Genomic DNA, 20,238 nt, shown 5'->3' with positions numbered 1-20,238 from the left:
GATGTACCCAGTAGTCATTCAGGAGCAGGTTGTTCAGTTTCCATGTAGTTGAGCGGTTTTGATTGAGTTTCTTAGTCCTGAGTTCTAGTTTGATTGCACTGTGGTCTGAGAGACAGTTTGTTATAATTTCTGTTCTTGTACATTTGCTGAGGAGTGCTTTACTTCCAATTACGTGGTCAGTTTTGGAGTAAGTATGATGTGGTGCTGAGAAGAATGTATATTCTGTTGATTTGGGGTGGAGAGTTCTATAGATGTCTATTAGGTCTGCTTGCTGCAGAGATGAGTTCAATTCCTGGATATCCTTGTTAACTTTCTGTCTCGTTGATCTGTCTAATGTTGACAGTGGAGTGTTGAAGTCTCCCATTATTATTGTATGGGAGTCTAAGTCTCTTTGTAAGTCTCTAAGGACTTGCTTTATGAATCTGGGTGCTCCTGTATTGGGTGCATATATATTTAGGATAGTTAGCTCTTCCTGTTGAATTGATCCCTTTACCATTATGTAATGGCCTTCTTTGTCTCTTTTGATCTTTGATGGTTTAAAGCCTGTTTTATCAGAGACTAGGATTGCAACCCCTGCTTTTTTTTTGTTCTCCATTTGCTTGGTAAATCTTCCTCCATCCTTTTATTTTGAGCCTATGTATGTCTCTGCGTGTGAGATGGGTCTCCTGAATACAGCAGACTGATGGGTCTTGACTCTTTATCCCGTTTGCCAGTCTGTGTCTTTTAATTGGAGCATTTAGTCCATTTACATTTAAGGTTAATATTGTTATGTGTGAACTTGATCCTGCCATTATGATATTAACTGGTTATTTTGCTCGTTAGTTGATGCAGTTTCTTCCTAGCCTCAATGGTCTTTACATTTTGGCATGTTTTTGCAATGGCTGGTACCGGTTGTTCCTTTCCATGTTTAGTGCTTCCTTCAGGGTCTCTTGTAAGGCAGGCCTAGTGGTGACAAAATCTCTAAGCATTTGCTTATCTGTAAAGGATTTTATTTCTCCTTCACTTATGAAACTTAGTTTGGCTGGATATGAAATTCTGGGTTTAAAATTCTTTTCTTTAAGAATGTTGAATATTGGCCCCCACTCTCTTCTGGCTTGGAGAGTTTCTGCTGAGAGATCTGCTGTTAGTCTGATGGGCTTCCCTTTGTGGGTAACCCGACCTTTCTCTCTGGCTGCCCTTAAGATTTTTTCCTTTATTTCAACTTTGGTGAATCTGGCAATTATGTGTCTTGGAGTTGCTCTTCTCGAGGAGTATCTATGTGGCGTTCTCTGTATTTCCTGGATTTGAATGTTGGCCTGCCCTACTAGGTTGGGGAAGTTCTCCTGGATGATATCCTGAAGAGTGTTTTCCAACTTGGTTCCATTTTCCCCCTCACTTTCAGGCACCCCAATCAGACGTAGATTTGGTCTTTTTACATAATCCCATACTTCTTGCAGGCTTTGTTCATTTCTTTTTCTTCTTTTTTCTTTTGGTTTCTCTTCTCGCTTCATTTCATTCATTTGATCCTCAATCGCTGATACTCTTTCTTCCAGTTGATCGAGTCGGTTACTGAAACTTGTGCATTTGTCACGTATTTCTCGTGTCATGGTTTTCATCTCTTTCATTTCGTTTAGGACCTTCTCTGCATTAATTACTCTAGCCATCAATTCTTCCACTTTTTTTTCAAGATTTTTAGTTTCTTTGCGCTGGGTACATAATTCCTCCTTTAGCTCTGAGAAATTTGATGGACTGAAGCCTCCTTCTTCTCTCATCTCGTCAAAGTCATTCTCCGTCCAGCTTTGATCCGTTGCTGGCGATGAGCTGCGCTCCTTTGCCGGGGGAGATGCGCTCTTATTTTTTGAATTTCCAGCTTTTCTGCCCTGCTTTTTCCCCATCTTTGTGGTTTTATCTGCCTCTGGTCTTTGATGATGGTCATGTACTGATGGGGTTTTGGTGTAGGTGTCCTTCCTGTTTGATAGTTTTCCTTCTAACAGTCAGGACCCTCAGCTGTAGGTCTGTTGGAGATTGCTTGAGGTCCACTCCAGACCCTGTTTGCCTGGGTATCAGCAGCAGAAGCTGCAGAAGATAGAATATTTCTGAACAGCGAGTGTACCTGTCTGATTCTTGCTTTGGAAGCTTCCTCTCAGGGGTGTACTCCTCCCTGTGAGGTGTGGGGTGTCAGACTGCCCCTAGTGGGGGATGTCTCCCAGTTAGGCTACCCAGGGGTCAGGGACCCACTTGAGCAGGGAGTCTGTCCCTTCTCAGATCTCAACCTCCGTGTTGGGAGATCCACTGCTCTCTTCAAAGCTGTCAGACAGAGTGGTTTGCGTCTGCAGAGGTGTCTGCTGCATTTGTTTAGTTTACTGTGCCCTGTCCCCAGAGGTGGAGTCCACAGAGACAGGCAGGTTTCCTTGAGCTGCTGTGAGCTCCACCCAGTTCGGGCTTCCCAGCAGCTTTGTTTACCTACTTAAGCCTCAGCAATGGCGGGCGCCCCTCCCCCAGCCTCGCTGCTGCCTTGCCGGTAGATCACAGACTGCTGCGCTAGCAATGAGGGAGGCTCCGTGGGTGTGGGACCCTCCCGGCCAGGTGTGGGATATGATCTCCTGGTGTGCCCGTTTGCTTAAAGCGCAGTATTGGGGTGGGAGTTACCCGATTTTCCAGGTGTTGTGTGTCTCAGTTCCCCTGGCTGGGAAAAGGGACTCCCTTTCCCCTTGCGCTTCCCAGGTGAGGCGATGCCTTGCCCTGCTTCAGCTCTCTCTGGTCGGGCTGCAGCAGCTGACCAGCACCGATTGTCCGGCACTCCCCAGTGAGATGAACCCAGTACCTCAGTTGAAAATGCAGAAATCACCGGTCTTCTGTGTCGCTCGCGCTGGGAGTTGGAGACTGGAGCTGCTCCTATTCGGTCATCTTGCTCCGCCCCCAGCAACTAGTTTCAATTCCTACCTCCCCAACCCCTGGAAACCACTAATCTACTCTCTATCTCTATGGATTTCCCTATTCTGGACATTTTATATGAATGGAATCATACAATATGAGGCCTTTTGTGTCTGGCTTCTTTCACTGAGTATATTATAAAGGTTCATCCATCTTGCAGCATGTAACACTACCTACTTTCTTTTTATGGCTGAATAATATTCCATTGTATCTATGTACTATAATTTGGGGATTATTGCCATATTAATAATATTAAGTCTTTCAATCCATGAGAATGGCATTTGTTTTCGTTTACCTAGGTCATCCTTTAACTTATTTCAATGGTGTTTTATAATTCTCAATGTACATGTCTTCCGCATCTTTCAAAATTTTACTCATAAATATTTTATTCTTTGGATGCTATTATAAATGAAATTATTCTGTTTTCTTTTTATTGTGGTAAAATCTCTTGAGATCTATACTCCTAACAAATTATTAAGTGCACAGTACAGTATTATTAACTATATACACATTGCTGTACAACACATCTCTATAAATTTTTCATCCTGCAGAAGAAAACTCAACACCCATTGAACAGCAACTTCACATTTTCCCTTTTCCCAAGCCTCCAGCCACCATTATTCTACTCCCTGATTCTATATGTTTGACTGCTTTAAATACCACACGCAAGAGGAATTGTGCAGTATTTGTCCTATGACTAGCTTATTTCACTTGGTATAATGTCCTCAAGATTCATCCGTACTGTAGCATATAACAAAATTTCCTTATTTTAAAAGGCTAAATAATATTCCATTGTGTGTGTATACCACATGTTTTTAATCCAGTCATCCATCAATAGTTATTTAGGTTGTTTTGACCCCTTGGCTATTGTGAATAATGCTGCAATGAACATATGAGCGCAAATATCTCTTTGAGATCCTGCTTCTGATTTTTTAGATAGATACACAGAAGTAGGATTGCTGGATTATGTAGTAGTTCTGTTTTTAATTTTTTTTAGGAGTTTCCATACTCTTATTTATAGCAGTGGCACCATTTTACATTCCCACCAACAATGCAGAGTTCCAATTTCTCCACATCCTCACCAACAATTGGTATTTCCTGTCGTTTTGTTTGTTTTAATAATGGCCATCTTAACAGGCACTAGGTGATATCTTATTGTGGATCTAATTTGCATTTCTCTGATGATTAATGATATTGAACATCTTTTTATATATCTGTTTGCTATTTGTGTGTTGTCTTTGGAAAAATTCAAGTCCCTGGATGATTTTTAAAATTGAGTTATTTGATATTTTTGCTGAGTTGTAGGAGTTCCTTATATATTTTGGATATATTTGGATAATGTTCTCTTATCATATATTGGTTTGCAAACATGTTCTCCCATTCTGTAGGTTGCCTTTTCACTCTGCTGCTTGTTTCTTTTGCTGTACAGAAAATGTTTAGTTTAATGCAGTCCCACTTGTCTAGTTTTGGTTTTGGTGCCGGTGCTTTAGTGCCATATCTAAGAAATCATTGCCAAGACCAATATTACAAAGCTTTCCCCATTTTTCTTCTAGGAGTTTTAGTTTCCGGTTTACAATTGTGTTTTTCATCTATTTTGAGTTTTTTTATATACTATAAGATAAGGGTGCAATTTCCCTCTTTTGTATGTGGATATTCAGTTTTGCCAACACCATTTGTTAAAGAGACTATTCTTTCTTTTTTGTGTAGTCTTGGCACCCTCGTGAAAGATCAGTTGACTGTATATGCCTGTGTTTATTTCTGGGTTCTCTATTCTGTTTATATGGTTTATATGTTTGTCTTTATGCAGATACCATACTGTTTTGATTACTGTAGATTTGTAATATATTTTGAAGTCAGGAAGTATGAAGCCTTGTGCTTTTTTTCTTTCTTAAGATTGTTTTGGCTATTTGGGGTCTTTTGTGGTTCTGTATGAATTTTAGGCTTGTTTTTCTATTTTCATTTAAAATCCCATTGGTAGTTTGGTAGGGATTGCATTGAGCCTGTAGATTATTTTGGATATCTTAATATTAATTCTTCCAATACAGGAACAAGTAATGTTTCTCCATTTATTTGTGTCTTCTTTAACTTCTTTCAGCAATATTTTCTTGTTTAAGTGTACTAGTCTTTCACTTCATTAACTATGTTTTTCCCATTTTATTTTTTGATGCTATTATAGCATCAAATAGGAATTTGGAAATATTGCCTCCTATTGATTTTTTCTGAAGCATTTGAGAAGGATTGGTAACAATTCTTCTACAAATGTTTGTTAGAATTATTCAGTAAAGCCATCACTTCCTGTGCTTTTCTTTGTTAAAAAGTTTTTAGTTACTGATTCAATTTCCTTACTAGTTATAGGTCTGTTCAGATTCTATTTCTTCATGATTCTTTCTCAATAGGTTGCATGTTTCTGGAACTTTATCTGTTTCTTTCAGATTACCCAATTTGTTGGCATATAATGTCTCATAGTAGTCTTTTATGATTCTTTTTATTTCTATGACATCAGTTGTAATGTCTCCTCTTTCATTTCTAATTTTATTTTTTTAGGTCTTTTCCTTTTTTTTTTTTTTTTTTTTTTTTTTTGAGATGGAGTCTCACGCTGTCACCCAGTCTGGAGAGCAGTGGTGTGATCTTGGCTCAATGCAACCTCCACCTCCCAGGCTCTTGCAGTTCTCCTACCTCAGCCTCCAGAGTAGCTGGAATTACAGGGGTGCGAGCCACCACGTCAGGCTAATTTTTTTGTATTTTAGTAGGCACGGGGTTTCACCATGTTGTCCTGGCTGGTCTCGAACTCCTGAGTTCAGGCAATCCGCCCGCCTTGGCCTCCCAAAGTGCTGGGATTACAGGCGTGAGCCACCGCACCTGGCCTCTTTTTTTCTTAATCTAGCTAGGGGTTTGTCAATTTCATTTCTTTTCAAAAAACAATTCTTAGGCCGGGCGCGGTGGCTCAAGCCTGTAATCCCAGCACTTTGGGAGGCCGAGACGGGCGGATCACGAGGTCAGGAGATCGAGACCATCCTGGCTAATATGGTGAAACCCCGTCTCTACTAAAAAATACAAAAAACTAGCCGGGCGAGGTGGTGGGCGCCTGTAGTCCCAGCTACTCGGGAGGCTGAGGCAGGAGAATGGCGTAAACCCGGGAGGCGGAGCTTGCAGTGAGCTGAGATCTGGCCACTGCACTCCAGCCTGGGCGACAAAGCGAGACTCTGTCTCAAAAAAAAAAAAAAAAAAAAAAAAAACAATTCTTAGTTCCATTGGTCTTTTCTATTGTTCTTCTAGCCTCTGTTTCATTTATTTCTACTCTAATCTTTATTATTTCCTTTCTTCTACAATTTTGGGCTTAGTTTGTTCCTTTCTCTCTAATTCCTTGAGATGTAAATATAGGTTTTTAATCAAAGATCTTTCATCTTTGTTAACAAAGACATTTACCCTTTTCATCCTGCTTTTGCTGCATCCCATACGTTTTGGCTTGCTGTGTTTTCATTTTCATTTGTCTCAAGATATTTTCTAATTTCCCTTTTAATTTCTTCTTTGACCCATTGGTTTTTCAACTGTGTTGTTTAATTTCCGTATAGGTGTAAATTTTCCAGTTTTCCTTCTGCTAGTTGTTGTTGTTGTTGTTGTTGTTGTTATTATTATTATGAGACAATATCTCACTGTGTTGCCCTGGCTGGAGTGGCATGATCATAGCTCACTGCAGTCTCAACCTACTGGACTCAGGTGATCCTCCTGCTTTAGCCTCCTGAGTAGCTGGGACTACAGGCATGCACCATTGTCCTGGCTAACGTTCTAATTTTTTTTGTAGAGACAGGGGATCTTTATGTCGCCCAGACTGGGCTCAAATTCCTGGGCTCAAGCAATCCTTCTGCCTCTGCCTCCCAAAGTGTTGTGATTACAGCCATGAGCCCCCATGCCTGGCCTTGCTATTGATTTCTAGTTTTATTCCATTATGGTAAGAGAAGATGCTTGATATAACTTCAATCTTCTTAAGTTTGTTAAGGCATATTTTGTGACCAAGCATGTGGTCTGTCCTAGAGAATGTCTCATGTGCACTTGAAAGAATGTGTATTCTGTTGTTGCTGAGTAAATGTTCTGTATATCTCTGTTAGAGCCATTTGGTTTACAGTGTTATTCAAATCCTCTGTTTATTTATCATTTGTCTGGGTGTTCTATCCTTTATTAAAAGTGGGTTATTAAAATCTCCTACTATTGTTACGTTGGCGTCTATTTCTTCCTTTAGTTCTGTCAATGTTTGCTCCATATATTTAGGTGCTCTGATGTTCAGTGCATACATAGTTATAATTATTATCTTCCTGGAAAACTGACCTTTGATCATTATATTTTCCTTTTTGTCTCTTGTGATAGTTTTTTACTTAAAATCTGTTTTGTCTGACATAAATATGACCTCCATTGCTCTCTTTTGTTTATTATTTTCGTGGAACATATTCTCCATTGTTTGCTTTCAACATATTTGTGTACTTCAATCTAAAATGAGTCCCTAGTAGACAGCATAGCTGGATCTTGTTTTTAAAAATCCATTCAGCCACTCTATGTCTTTTGATTGGAGAGTTTAATTTATTTACATTTAATGTAATTACTAATAGGAAAGGACTTACTATTGCCATTTCATTCTTTTTTTCTGCTTAAGGGTTTTTTATTTGTTCGTTTGTTTTGTTTGTTTTATGTGATAGGGTATTTTTCTGTCATGCAGGCTGGGGTTCTGTGGCACAATTATAGCTCACTGCAGCCTTGAACTTCTGAGCTCAAGCAATCCTCTTGCCTCAGTCTCCTGCACAGCTGGGAATATAGGTGCACACCACCATCCCAGCTATTTTTTTTTTTTAACTTTTTAAAAGATGGAGTCTTGCTGTGTTGTTCGGGTGATCTGAAACTCCTGTCCTCAAGTGATCCTCCTGCCTCAGCCTCCCAAAAAGTGCTGGGATTACAGGCATGACTGCTGTGCCTGGTCTGTCTTATGGAGTGTTTTGACTCTCTTTTCTTCTCTTTCTGTCTTCCTTTGTGTTTTGTTGACTTTTTGTAGTTACATGCTTTGATTCCTTTCTCATTTTCTTTGCTGTATCTTCTATAGTTACTTTCTTTGTGATTACCATGGGATACCTAAGATATCTTATAGTTGTAACAATATATTTTAAACTGATAACATCTTAAGTTCAGTCACATATAAAAGCTGTACCTTTTTACTTATCCCCCCACACTTTCTGATGTTAATGTCACAAATTACATCTTTTTATATTTTGTATAAATATATACAAAATATATCACAGTAATCTGTATTTGTCTAAATATTTACCTTTACTAGAGATCTTTATACTTTCATATGGTTTCACCTTGCTATTTACTATCCTTTCATTTCACCTTGAAGGATTCCCTTTAGCATTTCTTCTAAGGCAAATCTAGAGGTAATGAGCTCCCTCCGTTTTTTGTTTATCTGGGAAAGTCTTTCCTTCTCCTTCATGTTTGAAAGACAGCTATGCCAAATGTATTTTGTTGGCAGTATTTTTCTTTCAGCACTTTGAAAATACATCCCACTTTCTTCTGGCCTACTAGGTTTATGCTGAAAATTTTACTGATGGTTTCACTAGGACTCCCTTGTACATCATGAGTCACTTTGCACTTGCTGCTTGGAAAACTCTCTTATCTTTGACTTTTCACAATTCAATCGTAATTTGTCTTGTGGACTCCGTTGGTTTCATCCTAGTTGGAGTCCTTTGGGATCCTTGACTATGGATGTCCATTTTCTTTCCCAAATTTTGGAAGTTTTTGTCTGATATCTTCAAACAGGCTTTCTCCACCTTTCTCTCTCTTCTCCTTCTACAATTCCTATTATGTGTATATTGGTCTGCTTGATGGTGTCTCATGAGTCTCTTCAGCTTTGTTCTTCACTATTTTTCTTTTCTTTTTCTTTTTTTCTTGAGACAGGGTCTCACGCTGTCACCCAAGCTGGAGTGCAGTGGCATGAACATGGCTCACTGCAGCTTCAACTTCCTGGGCTCAAGCTATCCTCCTACTTCAGCCCCCCAAGTAGCTGGGACTACAGGCATGTGCCACCAAACTCAGCTAATTTTCTTTTTGTACAAAAAGTACACAATTTTTGTACAGGGTTTTACCATGTTGTCCAGGCTGGTCTCAAACTCCTGAGCTCAAGTGATCCTCCTGCCTCAGCCTCCCAAAGTACTGGGATTACAGGTGTGAGCCACCATTCTTGGCCTCTTTTTTTTTTTTTTTTTTTCTTTCTTCCTCTGACTGGATAATGTTAAAGGACTTGTCTGTGAGTCCATTGATTCTTCTGCTTGGTCAAGTCTCCTGTTGAAAAATTCTCTAGTGAATTTTTCAATTCAGTTATTATATTATTCAGCAGCAAAAAAAAAATGTTTTGTTCTTTTTTTATATGTTCTATTTTTTGTTGATATTTTCATTTTGTTTATGCACAGTTTTCATGAGTTCACTGAGCATCTTTGTAACAGCTGTTTTGAATTCTTTGTCAGGTTGTTCATTTATCTTAATTTCTTTTTTTTCAATTTTATAACTTTATTTGATGTTTTTGACGATCAGTGATTTAGTTTTCATCCGCATTGACTGTCTGTAGATTTTCGAAAGTGGTAACAGGTACATAGGTAACCAAAGTGTAGAGCTTATTTGGTGAATCTTCATCCTTATTATGTTTTCTGGACAACCGCACATGGATAGGGTATGGGACATTCCTTATTCCTCTGGCCGGGACAGCTTTGTTGAGCCTGGTATCAATACGCACATCTGGAATTCCCATCTCCTTCATGGCAAATTTCCGAATCTCTTTGAGTGCCCGAGGGTCACGCTTCTTGAAGCCCACTGCATGGATGCGCTTGTGAATGTTGATAGTGTACTCTTGGGTCACCCCCTTGTTGATGGCAGAATGGCTCTTTTTCTTGTCATCATCCTTCTTTGTGGGAGCCATTCTGCTGGGTCTAAGTTGGAAAAGAAGCTATCTTAATTTCTTAAGAGTTGGTTTCTGGAGATTTATTTTGTTCCTTTAATTGGGTTATATTACCCTGTTTTGTTGTGTGGCTTATAAATTGGTGCTGTTTTCTGTGCATTTGAAAAAAATACCTATCTCTACTGGTCTTTACACTCTGTCTTTGTATGGAAAAAGACCTTCATCAATCAATCTGGCCAGAGATTCTGGAGGTCTCTCAAATATTTTCTGCGGAAATATCTTCTCTGAATTTGTGTATGTAAATTACCAACCTGAGGAATATTCTGGTTTATTTTTTAGGGGCTCATAATCTTTTGCTTCCCCTAGTGTCTGTGTGTGGTACTGCAGATTCTCTGGAGCTGCCACAAAGCATCCAATTCTTTTTTATTCTCAGTGGTCCCCATGTTTCTAGAAACATGTATGCTGGATTATGTCAGTGCTCTGAGTTGGTGAGACAGTAACCAGTCCCTCAGCCAGCCTCCTGAAAATCTTGAACATTAAACACATGCACCACTCCACTCACTCTTCCATTTACCCATGAAGGAAAGGCCACTGAGTTGAATCGGCCTCTGTCTGCTGTACCATGGCTCCTTTAGAGTAGCAGCCAAACACCCTCCTCTCTTTTGTTCTCAGATGCCCCCAGGTGTCTAGAATTCAGTCAGCATTCAGTCAGCATTCTGAGACAGACAAGATAGAAACCAGTTCCTCATACAGCCCCTGAAAAAGCTGGAATGTTTGACACACCCACCAACTCTTTACCTTTCCATGGAGAAGCCAGGAATTGGAAGTTTTCTCCCACTGGTTCCACTCTGCACCAGGGGGAGAGAACATGGTGAGGGGGTGCATGCTAATGTTAACCATCAACTTTGTCTGAACATTGGATGTATGATTCAGCCTTCTGTTTCCCCCTCCATAGGGAAGCCAGAAGCTGGGAGTTCTCTCCTGATTATTCCATGCTGAGCCAGGCGAAAGAACAGGGTGAGCGAGTGCCCCAGATATTCTAACTGACTTTGATGCAGCTGATGTCATGCTCATGTGGGGTGCAGGAGCTTCTTAAATGGTTTCTGTATTTCTCATAAAGAATTGTTGTTGAACTGATGTCTCTGTGCAAGAAAGGACAGTCTAGGGCTTCCTTTTCCACTCTCTTCCTAATGTCACTTCCTCTGGAATTGTTTGCTAAATTTCATTTTGATTGTTCATTGCTAGTGTATAGAAATACAACTAATTTTTATATTGATTTAGTATTTGCAACTTTGCTGAACTTAGTTGTTAGCTATTATAGGGGTGTGTGTGTGTGTGTGTGTGTGTATCCTTTATGAATTTTCTGTGTAAGATTATGCCATCTGCAAATAGAGATAGATTTACCTCTTTCTTTCCAATCTGGATGCTATTTACTTCTTTTTCTTGTCTAGGAAATCTCCATTACAGTGTTGAATAGAAGTTGAACAGGAGTGATGAAAGTGGACATCCTCATCTAGTTCCTGAACATGCGGGTAAGTAAGTACTCAGGCTTTTACTATTAGGTATCATATTAGCTATGCTTTTTTGTTTTGTTTTGTTGTTTTTTTGCAGATACTTGTAGCTGGGTGGCAAACTTATCTTCTATTCCTAGAAGATAAGGAATATCTTGTTGAGAGTTTGTATCATGAATGGCTGTTGGATTTAATCAAATGCTTTCTCAGTGTCTATTGAGATGGTCATGTGGGTTTTCTCCCTTATTCTATTAATATGGTGTATTGCATTGATTCATGCTTATATGTTGAATCAGCCTTGCATTTCTGGTATAAGTTTCACTTGGTCTTGCTGTTTATTTCTTTTTATATGCTTCTTAATTCATTTTGGCATATAGTGCTTTTAACATGCTGTTGTATTCAGTTGGCTAAAAATTTTATGGAGTATTTTTGCATCAATATTCAAAGAATATTGGTCTGTAGCACTCTTCTGGTGATTGCTCTTGTCTGACTTTGTTATAGAGATAATACTGGCCTCCTACAATGAGTTAGGAATTTGATTTTTTTAAAAATTACTAACACAGTCTCTATGCTTGTTATAAGTCTGTTCAAATTTTCTACTTCTTTTTGACTAATTTTTGGTAGTTTATGTGTTTCTAGAAATTTATCTAATTTCTTGGCATATGTATTAGTCCGAGTTCTTCAAAGAAACACAAGCACTGGGATATATAATGAGATTTATTATAAGGAATTGGCTCACACAGTTATGGAAGTTGAAAAATTCTAAAATCAGCTGTCTATAAGCTAGAGATCCAGGAAAGCTGGGTTTGTGTAAATTTGGTGTTATTCTTTTTTTTTCTTTTTACAATTTTTTTATTTTTTAATTTTTGTGGGTGGATAGTGGGTGTATATATTTATGGTGTATTTGAGATATTTCGGTGCAGACATGCAATGTGTAATAATCACATCATAAAAATGGTGTATCCGTCACCTCAAGCATTTATCCTTTGTGTTATACACAATCGAATTATAGTCTTATAGTTATTTTAAAATGTACAAATAAATTATTATTGACTGTAGTCACCTGCTGTGCTATCAAATACTAGGTCTTATTCATTCTTTTTAACTACTTTATTTTTTTACCCATTAACCATTCCCACCTCCCCCAAAACCTCCCCAGCCTCTGGTAACCATCCCTCTACTCTCTATGTCCATGAGTTCAATTGTTTTGATTTTTAGATCTCACAAATAAGTGAGAATATGCAATGTTTCTCTTTCTGTGCTTGGCTTATTTCACTTAGCATAATAACCTTCAGTTCCATCAATGTTGTTGCAAATGACTAGATGTCATTCATTTTAGGACTGAATGGTACTCCGTTGTGTATAAGTAGCACATTTTCTTTCTTCATTCATCTGTTAATGAACACTTAGGTTGCTTCCAAATGTTGGCTATGGTGAACACTGCTGCAACAAATAGTTTTGATTTGCATTTCCTTGATGATCAATGATGTAGAGCACCTTTATATATGTCTGTTTGCCATTTGTAGGTCTTCTTTTGAAAAATGTCTACCCAAATCTTTTGCCCAGTTTTTAATCATATTATTAGGTTTTTTCCTATAGAATTGCTTGAACACGTCTATATTCTGTTTGTTAATCCCTTATCAGATACATAGTTTGTAAATATTTTCTCCCGTTCTGTGGGTTGTCTCTTCACTGTATTGATTGTTTCCTTGGCTGTGCAGAAGTTTTTTAACTTGGTGTGACCCCATTTTTCCATTTTTGCTTTGGTTGCCTGTGCTTATGGGGTATTACTCAACAAATTCTTGTCCAGACCAATGTTGTGAAGAGTTTCCCCAATGTTTTCCTCTAGTAGTTTTATGTTTTGAGGTTTTTAATCCATTTTGATTTGATTTTTGTATATAGTGAGAGGTAGGAGTCTAATTTCATTCTTCTGCAAATGGATATCCAGTTTTCCCAGCACCATTTATTGAAGAGATTTTTTTCCCCAATGTATGTTCTTGGGACCTTTGTCAAAAATGAGCTCACTGTAGGTGTGTGGATTTGTTTCTGGGTTCTTTATTCTGTTCCATTGGTCTGTGTGTCTTTTTTAACGCCAGTACTATGCTGTTTGGGTTACTTACAGCTCTGTAGTATAATATGAAGTCAGGTTCCTCCAATTCTGTTCTTCTTGCTCAGGATAGCTTTGGCTATATGGGTCTTTTGTGGTTCCATATAAATTTTTGCGATTGTTTTTTGCATGTCTATGAAGAATATCATTGGCATTTTAATAGGGATTGCATTGAATCTGTAGATTGCTTTGGGTAGTAGGGAGATTTTAACAATATTGATTCTTCCAATCCACAAACATAGAATATCTTTCCATTTTTTGGTGACTTATTCAATTTCTTTCATTTGTGTTTTACAGTTTTCATTGTAGATATTTTACTTCTTTGGTTAAGTTATTCCTACATATTTTATTTTATTATGGCTATTGTAAATGGGATTAATTTTTTAAATTTCTTTTCAGATTGTTCACTGCTGTCATATAGAAATGCTGTTGAATTTTAGGCCAAGCACGGTGGCTCATGCCTGTAATCCCAGCAGTTTGGAAGGCCGAGACAGGCGGGTCATTTGAGGCCAGGAGTTCAAGACCAGCCTGGCCAACACAGAGAAACCTGGTCTCTACTAAAAATACAAAAATTAGCTGGGTATGGTGGTCCATGCCTGTAGTCCCAGCTACTTGGGAGGTTGAGGCATGAGAATCTCTTGAACCTGGGAGGCAGAGGTTGCAGTGAGTCATGATCATGAGAGAGAGAGAGAGAGAGAGAGAGAGAGAGAGAGAGAGAGAGAAAGAAAGAGAAAGAAAGAAAGAAAGAAAGAAGAAAGAAGAAAAGAAATGCTACTGATTTCTGCATGTTGATTTTGTATCTTGCAACTTTGCGAAGTTTGTTTATCAGTTTTAATAGTTTTCTTGTTGAGTCTTTCAGTTTTTTCAACTATAAGATCATATCATCTGCAAACAAATCATTTGACTTATTCAGATGATTTTCTTTCCAATTCAGATGCCCTTTCATTCCTTCTCTTGATTGATTGCTCTAGCTAAGACTTCCAGTACCATGTTGAGTAACAGTGGTGAAACTGGGCATCCTTGTCATGTTCCAGATCTTACAGGAAAGGCTTTCCATTTCTCCCCATTCAGTATCATATTATGTGTCATATGTTAGTCTGTCATACATGGCTTTTATTATGTTGAGGTATGTTCTTTCCATTCCCAGTTTTCTGAGTATTTTTATCATGAAGGAGTGTTAAATTTTATCAAATGCTTTTCAGCATCAATTGAAATGATCATATGGTTTTTCCTCTTCATTTTGTTGATATGATGTATCATACTGATTGATCTGCATATGTTGAATCATCCTTGAATTCCAGGGATAAATCCCACTTGGTCATGATGAATGATCTTTTTCATGTATTGTTGAATTCAACTTGCTACTATTTTCTTGAGGATTTTTGCATCAATATTCATGGGAGATATTGGCTTGTAGTGTTCCTTTTTTGATGTGTATTTGGTTTTGGTATCAGGGTAATACTGGCCTCGTAGGATGAGTTTGGAAGTATTCTCTCCTCCTCTGTTTCTTATAATACTTTAAGTAGGATTAGTATTAGTTCTTTGAATATTTGGTAGAATTCAGCAGTGAAGTTGACAGGTCCTGGGCTTTTCTTTACTGGGAGACGTTTTATTTCTGCTTTGATCTTGTTACTTGTTACTAGTTTGTTCAGGTTTGGGATTTCTTCCTGGTTCAATCTTGGTAGGTTGTATGTGTGTAGGAATTTGTCCATTTCTTTTAGATTTTCCAATTTATTGGCATGTAGTTACCCATAGCAGCCACTAATAATCCCTTGAATTTCTGCAGTATCAGCTTCAATGTCTCCTTTTCCATCTCTGATTTCATTTATTTTTGTCTTCCCTCTTTTTTTCTAAGTCTGGCTAAAATTTGCCAATTTTGTTTATCTTTCCAAAAAAACAACTTTTGTTTCATTGAGATTTTGTATTGTTTTATTCCTTTCAAATTCATTTATTTCTGCTCTGATCTTTATTATTTCTTTTTTTTTTTTTTTTTTAAGGTTAGCCAGGATGGTCTCGATCTCCTGACCTTGTGATCCATCCGCCTCGGCCTCCCAAAGTGCTGGGATTACAGGCGTGAGCCACCGCGCTCGGCTATTATTTTTTTCTTCTACTAATTTTGGGTTTGGCTTGCTCTTGCTTTTCTAGTTCTTTAAGATGCATTATTAGGTTATTTATTTGAATTTTTTCTTTTATGATGTAGGTGCTTGCAGCTATACATTTCCCTCTTAGTATGGCTTTTGCTGTATCCCATAGGTTTTAGTATGTTGTCTTTCTGTTGTCATTTGTTTCAAGAAATTTTTCAATATTCTTCTTAATTTCTTTATTGACCCACTGGTCACTCAGGAGCATATTGTTTAATTTCCACGTATTTGTATAGTTTCCAAAATTCCTCTTGTTATTGATTTCTAGTTTTATTCCATTGTGGTCAGAGAAGATGCTTGATGTTATTTCAATTTTTTGAATATGTTAAGACTTGTTGTGACCTAACATATGATCTATCCTTGAAAATGTTCCATGTGTTGAGGAAAAGAATGTGTATTCTGCAGCCATGGATGAAATGCTCTGTAAATATCTATTAGGCCCATTTGTTGCATAGTGCAGATTTTCTGGTGTTTCTTTGTTGATTATCTGTCTGGAAGAGCTGTCCAATGCTGAAAGTATGGTGTTAAGTCTCCAGCTATTTTTGTATTCAGGCCTGTCTCCTTAGCTCTAATAATAATTGCTTTACATAGCTGTGTGTTCCAGCTTTGGAGATATATATATATATATGTGTGTGTGTGTGTGTGTGTGTGTGTGTGTGTGTGTGTGTGTGTGTGTGTGTATATAAAATAAAATAAAGGGATGGAAAAATACATTCCATGCCAAAGAAAACCAAAAAGGTGCAGAAGTAGCTACCCTTATATCAGACAAAATAGATTTCAAGACAAGAATTGTAAGAAGAAACAAAGAAGATCATTGTGTAATATATACACCATCATTATATCATCTTGTTGAATCAACCCCTTTATCATTACATAATGATCTTCTTTGTTTCTTCTTACAATTCTTGTCTTGAAATCTATTTTCTGATATAAGTATAGCTACTTCTGCACCTTTTTGGTTTCCTTCGGCATGGGCTATCTTTTTCCATCCTTTTATTTTCAGTCTATGTGTGTCTTTATAGGTGAAGTGTGTTTCTTGTAGGCAGCAGGCCATTGGATCTTGTTTTTTTCATCCATTTGGCCACTCTATGTCTTTTGATTGAAGAGTTTAGTTCATTTCCATTCACTCGATGTTGTTATTGATAAATAAGCACTTACTCCTGCCATTTTCTTGTTTGTTTTGTGGTTGTTTTGTTGTTTTCTCTTCCTTCTGTCTTTCCTTACTGTTTTCCTTTTAGTGAAGGTGATTTTCTCTGTTGGTGTGCTTTAATTTCTTTTGCTTTTTATTTTTTGTGTATCCATTGTATATTTTTCAATTTGACATTACCGTGAGGCTTGCAAACACTGCTTAAAACCCATTGTTTTAAACTGATGACAAATTAACACTGATTGCCTAAAAAACATGCAAAAGGAAAACTAATAAAAACTCTAATTTTGTTCCCCCACTTTTAAACTTTTTGTTGTTTCTATGTATTATTGTACTTTTTTTTTTTTTTTTTTTTTTTTTTTTTGAGACAGAGTCTTGCTCTATCAACCAGGCTCGAGTGCAGTGGCACGATCTTTGTTCACTGCAAGCTTTGCCTCTTGGGTTCAAGTGATTCTTTTGCCTCAGCCTCCCCAGTAACTGGGATTACAGGCATGTGCCACCATGCCCGGCTAATTTTTGTATTTTTAGGAGAGACAGGGTTTCACCATGTTGGCCAGGCTGGTCTTGAACTTCTAACCTCATGATCTGCCTGCCTTGGCCTTCCAAAGTGCTGGGGTTACAGGCGTGAGCCACCACACCTAGACTTATACTGTCTATTTCTTTAAAAAATGTTGTAGTTATTATTTCTGATTGGTTCATTGTTTAGTCTTCCCACTTAAGTTGTGTAGTTTACACACCACAATTATAGTGTTATACTCTTCTGTGTTATTTTGTGTGCTTAGTATTACCAATAAATTATGTACCTTCAGATGATTTCTTCCTGCTCATGAGCATCCTTTTCTTTCAGATTGAAGTACTCCCTTTAGGATTTATTGTAGGACAGGTCTGGTGTTGATGAAATTTCTCAGATTTTTTTCGTATGGGAGAGTCTTTATTCCTTCTTCATGCTTAAGGCATATGTTTGCCAGATATACTATTCTAGGGTAAAAGTTTTTCTTTCCTTCAGCACTTTAAATATGTCATGCCACTCTCTCCTGGTCTGTAAGGTGTCCACTGAAAAGTCTGCTGCCAGATGTATTGGAGCTTCATTGCACATTATTTATTTCCTTTCTCTTGCTGCTTTTATGATCCTTTCTTTATCCTTGATGTTTGGGAATTTGATAATTAAATGCCTTGAGGTAGTCTTCTTTGGGTTAAATCTGCTTGGTGTTCTATAACCTTTTTGTACTTAAATATTAATATCTCTTTCTAGGTTTGGGAAGTTCTCTGTTATTGTCCTGTTGAGTAAACTTTTGATTCCTATTTCTTTCTCTACCTCCTTCTTAAGGCCTATAAGTCTTAGATTTGCCCCTTTGATGCTACCTTCTAGATCTTGCAGGCATGCTTCACTGTCTTTTATTCTTTTTTCTTTTGTCTCCTCTGACTGTGTATTTTCAAATAGCCTGTCTTCAAGCTCACTAATTCTTTATTATTATTTACTTTTTAGATACATTTGTAAGCAGAAATCTTGCTAATTCTTCTGCTTGATCAATTCTGCTATTAAGAGATTCTGATGCATTCTTCAGCATATCAATTGCATTTTTCAACTCTAGAATTTTTCCTTGGTTCTTATAATTATTTCAACCTCTTGGTTAAATTTATCTGATAGAATTCTGAATTCCTTCTCTGTGTTATCATGAATTTCTTTGAGTTTCCTCAAAACAGCTAATTTGAGTTTTCTGTCTGAAAGGTCATGTATCTCTGTTTCTCCAGGATTGGTTCCTTGTTTCTTAGTTTATTTGGTGAGGTCATGTTTTCCTGGATGGTGTTGATGCTTATAGATATTCACTGGTGTCTGGGTATTGAAGAGCTAGGTATTTATTGTACTCTTCACAGTCTGGCATTGTTTGTGCCTGGCCTTCTTGGAAAGGCTTTCCAGGTATTCAAAGGGACTTGGGCCCCAAGCCCAATAGCACTGTAGCTTTTGCAGACTCATAGAGGTACCGCCTTGGTGGTCTTGAATTTGATCTGGAAGAATTCTCTGGATTACTGGCCAGAGACTCTTGGTTTTTCCCTTACTTTCTCTCAAACAAAGGGAGTATCTCTCTCTCTCTCTCTCTCTCTCTCTCTCTCTCTCTCTCTCTCTCTCTCTCTCTCTCTCTGTGCTGAGCCACCTGGAACTGGGGGAGTGGTGATGCAAGCACTCCTGTGGCCACCATCACTGAGACTGCACTGGGTCAGACCTGAAACCAGCACAGCACTGGGCCTTGCCCAAGGCCCTTCCCTTTCAGGTGATGAGATCCCCCCACACCCCAGATATGTCCAGAGATACTGTCTGGCAGCCAGGGATCAGAGTCAAAAACCTTAGCAATTTACCTGATGTTCTATTCTACTGCAACTAAGGTGGCACTCAAGTCACAATACAAAGTCCCTCCTGCTCTTTCTTTCCCTTTCCACCAGCAGAGGAGTCTCTTCCCATGGACACCACCACCGCTGCTCCATGGGTGGTTCTGCCAGGCCACCACCGATATTTGCTTGGAGCTCAAGGGCTCTTCTATAAGCTTGTGGTGAATGCTGCCAAGTCTGGGATTCACCCTTTATGGCAGTGGGCTCCCCTCTTGTCCAGGGCAAGTTCAGAAATGCTGTCTAAGGCCTAGGCCTGGACTCAGGGTCCCCAAGAGCCTGCTTGTTCCTCAACCCCACTGTTAGTACCTAGGGTGCAAGGTAAATTTATTTTTCCCTCTGCTTTTCTCAAACAGAAGTAGTCTTTTATTTTTATTTTTATTTATTTTTCCCTCTGCTTTTCTCAATCAGAAGTAGTCTTTCGTGTTAGCCACCACAGCTGGGAATGTGCTGATTCACCCCAGAAGCCAGCACATCTCAGAGCTCAAGGCCCATGGAGTACTGCCTGGTTATCACTTCTGGTTATTCAGGGCCCGAGGGTTCTTTAGTCAGCAGGTGATTAATCATGCCAGGACTGGATCCTTCTGTTTAAGGCAGTGGGATCTTTTGGTCTACAGTGTGACTAGAATTTTCGTCTGGGAGCTAGGACCTGGCCCCATTATTTCAAATGATGTTCGTTGCCATGAAAGAAGGAAAGAGAGTCTTATAGGTTCTCAGTTCTCTGGCTTAAAAATAATAGATGCCACTTCCATTCATAAATCTTTGGCCAGAAATAGTCATATGGTACCATCAACCCTACCAGGGCTGCTCATTCAAGTACCAGAGTCATATAGAAATTAGTAAATTCATCCCACTTTCCTCACCCCATAATTACGTCTGAGTGTGTGTTAGTCCATTCTCACGCTGCTATAAGGACATACCTGAGATTGAGTAATTTATTAAGAAACGAAATTTAACTGACTCACAGTTCTGCCTGGCTGGGAGGCCTCAAGAAACTTACAGTAGTGGCAGAAGGAGAAGCCAACATGTCCTTCTTCACAGGGTGGCAGGAGAGAGAAGAAAGAGGGTGAAGGCGGGAGGAAGCCCCGTATAAAACCATCAAATCT

General features: G+C 38.5%; 1 non-coding gene across 1 annotated transcript; it reads right to left on the bottom strand.

The window, feature by feature from the left end:
• Positions 1 to 8,880: 8,880 nt before the first annotated feature.
• Positions 8,881 to 9,865, bottom strand: LOC102120227 (large ribosomal subunit protein eL31). The gene has a single exon (XR_006695483.2). It is a non-coding gene; the product is annotated as a large ribosomal subunit protein eL31 (transcript).
• Between the last annotated feature and the right edge of the window lie 10,373 nt (positions 9,866 to 20,238).

The sequence above is a fragment of the Macaca fascicularis genome, chromosome X (genome assembly GCF_037993035.2).
Source record: "Macaca fascicularis isolate 582-1 chromosome X, T2T-MFA8v1.1".
In the NCBI taxonomy this organism is placed as follows: Eukaryota; Metazoa; Chordata; class Mammalia; order Primates; family Cercopithecidae; genus Macaca; species Macaca fascicularis.
Note: the sequence above shows the minus strand (reverse complement) of the source record. Positions and strands in the feature narration are given on the sequence as shown.